Source organism: Vicugna pacos, unplaced genomic scaffold, assembly GCF_048564905.1.
Source record: "Vicugna pacos unplaced genomic scaffold, VicPac4 scaffold_19, whole genome shotgun sequence".
Lineage (NCBI taxonomy): Eukaryota > Metazoa > Chordata > Mammalia > Artiodactyla > Camelidae > Vicugna > Vicugna pacos.
In genome coordinates this window covers 67,045,220-67,052,702 of record NW_027328740.1, presented here as the reverse complement: position 1 = coordinate 67,052,702, position 7,483 = coordinate 67,045,220, and positions in this window count along the sequence as shown.

The window sequence follows — 7,483 nt, the reverse complement described above, 5'->3', positions numbered from 1 at the left end:
AAACTCCTTGACTTACAAGAATATATCTGGATTACACAAGTTTGCAAATGTAAAATGCCTAGGGTACCACCTTCATAAAAAGGAGGGACTGTACAAATTTACTATCGCTCCTTTATGAGCTATATTTCCTTTTGGGGGGATTATAACCTCTCAGAGTTAATTTTCTCAGATTAAAAAACAAACATTACCTGATTCTCAGTACTGCTGAAGAATCAGATAACCCTAAGAAAGCATCTGACCCACAGAGGTTACTCAATAAATGTTTGTTGAATGAATGAATAAACAAACAAAGTGAATGCTGCTCCCTGCCACAGACCATCATAATGGTAATACCTGGAAATCCCAGGCCCACGTTCCACCCGACTCTACACTAACCCTGTGTGTTTCTCTAAGCCCCAGTTTAATCGTGAATAGAAATAAGGGCAATAACACAAACCTCAAATTGTTAGTGAGTCAGTAATGAATTGTACCCCAACATTGCAAGATGGAACCATTAAGGAAAACTGGGCAAAGTGTCCATAGGCCCTTTTCATATAATCTCTTAGAATCACATGGGAATCTACATTACATCTCAAATAAAAGGTATAATTTTTTAAAGAGGTTATTGAGGTTAAGTGAGCTCACTGTCTCAAAAAATGAACACACAGTACAAATAGGACAATGCCCAGCCCATGAGATACACTCGGTTAACATTCCCACTGAACCCACTGGTCCCTTCAACTTCAGAGCACAAGGACGGGTCCTCGTGGCAATAGGCCACTGCACCTGAAGCTAAGAAAGCTAATGGTGCCCACTACTAAGAGCCCCTGTCACCACCCTTGTTCTAATTTTCTTTTTGTAATTTTTTTATTAAATAGAAACTCCCAATTGCATAGCCTTCACCTGACCAGATATCATGATTGCAGCCCTTCAAAACCTGACCACAGAGATCATGATGGCAGCCCTTCTTGGTGAAACAATAAAATGAAAAGCCATTTCCACAAGATCTCTGTGTAAATCTACTAGGGAACTTCATCCTACACTGAGGAAGAAGACTGTGGAGGAGGGGGCAATCTCAGGCAAGGAGAACTATGGGCCACCTGTCCCACGATGGACTTTAGACTCAACCCTCACCCTCCAGGAACTTCAAAATACACACCGACAGAGTGCTATGGACAAGATTATTTTTTTTAAACAAATCCCTGAATCCCTAGCAGGTCTTTTTTCTACCAAGACACAAATGGCTTATGTGTATAATGTTTCAAAAAAGCCCTAAAAAATTATCACCCCAACTTGACACATCAAGAAACAGAGGTAGAGAACTTTATCTCATTGTACAAGATTAGAAAGAGGCCATGTCAGACACCGTATTTAAATCGAAGCCCCTGCTCCAGTGCTCAAACTAGAAAGTGTGACATACTGCCCCTTTCCTGCCCTCTCCCAGCAATAAATCTCTGAATAGTCTTTTCTGTGCCACCTGGAATCACAATCACATCAATTTTCCACAAAGAGCTATGTCACCCCTTGGAGGAATTATCAAAATCTAAAGGGTTGGTTTGAGAGAAGAGATTTGCATTTTCTGTTTCTCAAAGGAAACATGGCTTTAAAAGAAACTGAAAAGCACTTATCTAGTCTAAGCCCTCATTGTGCAGAGAAAGAAACGGAGGCTCAGAAGAGATGAGGAAAGGGCCTTATTAACATATATAGCCTCATTGCAGCACCAAGCCAGCACTGGGCACTTCTGGAGGAGGATCTGGGAGGCCCAGGAGAATGAGTGTTAGAAATAGGAAAGAGAAGAAGCATACAAGGTCCTGTCTCTACACCACCATACCATGAAATTCCACCAAATTACCCAGTATGGGTGCACCAAATATTAAGGTGGGCTAAACAGGTTATAGAAACCTGGAATTCTCAACCATAGTTGAAATTCCAACATTTACTGTGTTTTTTCCCCAGTTCAAGCATCAACTCAGTGGACGCTCTGTACCAGGGGCTACATGAGGCCTGGATTTCTCCCAAATACAGATCTCTATTACCACGTGTGCAAACCACATAAAGGCCACCAGAAGAAAAGTGCCCACAGATAAGATGGAATTACTGAAACTGAAAACTATCAACCAGCATATATTACTAGCAAAAGCGGTGCTGCTAGAAATCGACTCATGGACATAGAAAGCAAACTGTGGTTAGCAGGCAGGAAAGGGAGGATTAATGGATACACATTAATAAATATAAAATAAATGACAAGGACCTACTATATTGCACAGGGAACTATATTCAATTTCTTGTAATGAGTTTCACTAAAAACACTCTAAAACAAATGTATATACATATGCATATGTTTATAACTGAATCTCTGCTGTACACCTGAAACTAACATTGTAAATTGACTACACTTCAAAAAAAATAATTTTATATAATAAGTAAAAATAAAAGCAACGCCATTAAGAAAAAATAAAAGAACACTCTAATCCCCTTAGCTGTAGGTGGTGGAGAATTCTGGTTGCAAGCACCAACTCCGCTGGATCATTCCAGCACTGGCTGTCACTCTTTCTGACCCTCAACGAGACACTTGGCTTCACTGAGGTTACTTTTCTTTTCTGTGAAGGCTACAGTTGCAACTAACAATGTATAGAATCTCATCATTCACAAGCCCAACAAATAGCGAGGACTTCCCATGGGCCAGGCTCTGGACAAATGAAAAGATAGGGTCCCAGATATATTCATGGGTAGAAGAATTTTATTCCATAAGGACATTAATTCTTCCTGTTTTCATAGGCAGATTCATTGCAATTCTGATTAGAATTCCTACCAGATTTTTCATGGAATATAACAAGTTAGTTTATGGTCAGGAATAGCCAAGAAACTTCTTTAGAAACACCACTGGGGAGGGGTGGATAGGTCATTCATGTCCACTGGTCTTTCTGAAGTGATGAAAACGTTCTGGAATAATAATGGTTGCACAACTGTGAATATGCTAAAAGCTGCTGAATTGTACCATTTAAATGGATGGACTTCATGGTGTGTGAACTATATCACAATAACGCTGTTATATGAAAAAATATTTCCTGACAATTATTTTTCTGTTTATACCACTAGTCTGACTCACAATTTAAGAAAAACAAAAAGTCAAAACAAAACAAACTGTGCCAGGAGCTCTTTAGGATTGCAATGTCCCTGGGTCTCCAATGCCTCTGGTGGTGCTGTTCCTGTTAACACACACTAGCTGGGCTGGGCTAGTTAGAGACTGTAACTATCTTTTTAAGATCTACGGTCTCACGTTTCACCCTGGGAGAGGGAAGGAAGGAGGATGTCACAGCCTCATGCCTTCAGTTCATTTTTAAATGAACCAAGCCTTGCTTTCAACACTGTAAACCCTCGCAATATAAAAACACGTGACATCAACAAGCACCGCCATCATAACACCTGAAAGTGTTCAAGGTACTTACCTGGGGCAGAAACACTAAGGGAAGAGACCGAAGCTCGCTCAGCACTGACACTCCCTTTTCCTGACTCCAACTGGAGAAGCTGGGCGTTACAGCCTGAGGCTCTCAGCCCAGGGAGCAGCGCCCATGCCGCTGATCTGGTCCTCGGGGGGCGGGAAAGGGAGAGGAGGGCAGCCCCGAGGTCGCGCGGCAGGGAAAGCAGAGGCGGTGGAAACGCTGTCTGCAGCCCCGCTCGGAGGCCAGCCCAAGCCCCAGCCCCAGCCCCAGCCGCCCGCCCCGGTCCATGTCCGCAGACCCTGCCCGCCCGGGACACAGCCGGCCCAGGGGCGGGGACGGGCCGGCGGCCGAGGAGAGGCAGCCCGGGAGGAGATGACTCGCGGGTGGGAGAGGGGAAGGGGACGCCAGCCGCGGACTGAGGGGAGCCCGGCTGGGTGAGAGGCGGCAGGGGCACACCTGGCCCTGGACAGGTGTGACCGAGGCGTCGGGGCAGGAGGCACGGGCAAAGTGGTCTGGCCTGAGCAATGCAGCTGAACACAGGCTGACTGGCGCCCTGGGGGGCTGTGACAGGCGGACCGCCCTCCCGCAGCCTCCTGACCCCTTTCCCGGGGGCCCCCCAACTTGCAGTTCCACAGCCAGAGCCCCCGGCCCCAGGCAGGAGCCAAAGGCCTACCGGGCGACACAGCTGAGAAGCCTTTGGGCAGATCCCTGGCTTGGAGATGGAGCTTCCAACCAGCAGACCAGATAGCACCGACTGCGCATGCGCAGGAGGGCCAGCGATCGGCTCTTGGTTCTGTGAGAGAAGGTGGGACAGCGAGGGAGGGAGAAGATGAGAGCGGGTGGAGAGGAGGGTAACAGTGGGGGGAGACAGATGGACAGGAGGAGCAGAGAGAAGGGAGGACTCTTGAGAGGGGAGGGTCGTAGCGGAGTTGGAGAGAAAAAGCTTTACCTCTGGGGCACCCCGAAGGAGGCAGCAAACCTGCCTCTGTACGCTTCTGTAACCCTTCAAGACCCGCAGCTGAAGTTTTACCTCCCTGATCCAGCCCTCCATCCGATGCTTCTGCAGAACAGCTACGGGTATCACACCCGTTGCCCCCACGGGGAGCTAGGTTTCCTGTTGCTCTGGGAACCAAGCACCCGCAGGGTTTGTCACTCAGAACTACCTTGGGAAGAGTACATATTCCCCTTTTACACGCTGGGAAACAGGCAGGCACGATCTCTGCCTTAGCTCCACTGTCCCCGGTGTTGGGCTGGCGGGGAGCGGGGTGGTACAAGATCAGAGCCCCAGACAGAGCAGACTGCCTGAGTGTTGGTGCAGAGTCCCCATCCCTCCTGGATAAACCACACCCCACACTAGTGGAAACATCAAGGGCTCACAGTAGTTTCCTGGGTGTGGGAGAGCTGTCCTCATGTGAAGGAAAAGTCCAGCTGGACTAACAAGCTAAGTCACAAATCTAAGTGTGATAAGTGTCAGTTTACTGATCTAAATTCTGCTGGGTTAACTCGTAAATCTGAAGTTTATTGTCAGTTTATTGGGCTTACAACCTAACTCGTAAATCCAAGCTCAACAAGTGTCAGTAACTTGATCTATTACAAATTGATAAGCTCCAGTGTACTGATTCCTTGCTTTTTGTTGTTTGAGCCTTATTGGCTAATACCCCCTTACTTGTAATTAAGCCTTTAAAACCTCATGTGCACGTCATGGAGGTGCTCAGAACTTCGGAGCAGAAGCCCCTCTGAGCCCGCCGGCATAATAATTCTGAGTACTCCAACACTCCGATTCGTGCTTGTTTCTTGGCTGGCCTGTTTCCATAACACTCAGCTCCAGTGCCCAGCTTTCAAGGTAGATAGGAGTGTTACCATGTCCAAATTCATTCTCCTCAGTGCAGAACAGGCCAGTAAGTTAGGAGACCAGATGTTGGGGCATGGAATAGCAAGTTTCTGTAGACTTAGACGGCAAACTAATGTCCTGGAAAACCATCTCCCCAAGTCACAATTCAGGATCCTTTCCTACGTGCTTGGTTGTTACAAACTTCTTAGTGTAGGAATCCCTTCTTGTTAGAATCCTTTGTTCTTGCAGCTATCTGCCTGGGTCAGATACCTGTCAACCTCCAACAAAACAAACTTTATTTTCTCTTCTGCAATTTGTTATCTTTTAATGAATGAAAAAGTGTTAAATATCCTTAAAGGTCAGAGCCTTCAGAATAGGCTCTTCTGTATATTTCAGGCTCTAGGCAACATTGTTTTAGAAGCAAAATGAAGCCTAGGAGACAGAGCATAGGGTTAAACTCAAAGGAACAGATCTAATATGGGGTCATATTTGTTCTGTTTTATTACCCGGGCAGAAGCCACTTGAGGATTTAAATCACTTTAAGTTAAAAATAAGTAAAAGTTTAAAGGAATTTACACACATAGGTGGGAATGTGCAAAGCATACCTGGAAAAGCACCCAAAGGATAGTAAACAGTGGCATCTCCAGAGAGGGCTGAAAGAACAGAGGATGAGGGAAAACTTCTTTCACTTGTGTATTTTTGTGCTCTATTTGAGTTTTTTTTTAACCATTTGCTTGTATTTCTTTTTCAGTTAAAAAAATGTGTAATGGAGCAAAGGAGTAACTAGCTTAGCAAATACAGTAGCCATGGAATCACTGAGTCATCCCTTTTGATTTAAGCCAGAAAGCATTTATTGACTCTCTCCAATGTGCTCATTCCTGTTTTAAGACTTCTTTTATTATTATTATTATTATTATTATTATTATTATTATTATTACTATTATTATTACTATTACTATTACTATTATTACTTCTATTTTATGAAATAATAACATGGTATACCTCACCCCTGCCCATGGCTGGTGGAAAACCAACTGGGTTTTTATTGAGTTGTTTTCCAAGGAGTAGAGATGTGTTATAAAAAGAACACATCTTCAGGGCAAAACAGGCAGAGTGCTTTTCCAGCAGGCCAGATAGCTATGAAGGGTTTTCAACAGAGGCGCCCAGAAGCTGAGAGAGAAAGCCTCCAGGACACTACAAAAAGCTGCCCAAACTGCCTTCACCATGGCACTACTGAACTAGGAAAGAACAAATCTGTCTCCATATTTGATCTGTTCCTTTGATTTTAACAAAGACAAGTTAATATACTCTGGTCTTTTCATGGGTTATGATGTCACAGAGGAGATGGACAGGTCAACAAGGAATCACTCTGCCGTGATCACGGAGCCGGGGAAAGGGATGGGCTGCAAGATGTATGATGCAGCCGCAACTGTGCCCATACTTCTAGGCAGGTATCCAAAGTCGCCTCGACAAGGTGTCAAACACTTGGGCCCACGTCCTCATCAACAGACATGTATTAAAGAGAAATGGAAACATATAAAAGCCAATACCCTTGCTGAGTACACCGTCCAAAGTGCAAAGTCTCAGTTTGACAACTGGCCATCTCTGTTCCCTGGGATTTATTCTTGGAGAACCTTAAAAACCACTCCTCTCTCCTCAAGAAGTGCTGCATATTTGTCCTATCTTTGGCTCAGGGATGGAGCACGTTCAAGTGAACTTTAATGTCTGCACAGATTTGACTGTCTTTCTCCGGGTTCACTTGTCCATTCCAAAGAGGCCTGAGCTAAGTCCACCCTCCATAAGATCAATTCCCTCCAGTGACAGCTCATTGAGCCAGCAATTAAAAGCCAATTGAACAAGACTGTCCTCAGCTAAAAAGTTCACCCACCCTTCACTGATTTCTTAATCTCTTCTCCTGGCTAATTGCAAAAGACTAACACCTCCCTCCACCAAGCTAACCAACTATGCCATTTTGTCTCCCCAAAGAGAAAGTAAGGTCCATAAAAGAGGAGACAACTGCATAGTCACCTCTGAATTCCTAGCATATAGTAATGTCAATAAATAGAACTATGATTATAGCTACTTTCCTTTAAAAGCTTTCTGGTTATTTGAATGAGACCTTGGAAGAGAGGTGTTTGCTGTCCAGTATCTTGATCCACAAGACTCTGGAGGCCTTTTTCAGATTGGCTGTTCACTGATTCATTCAAAACACAACTTATCAGTCAAGGAG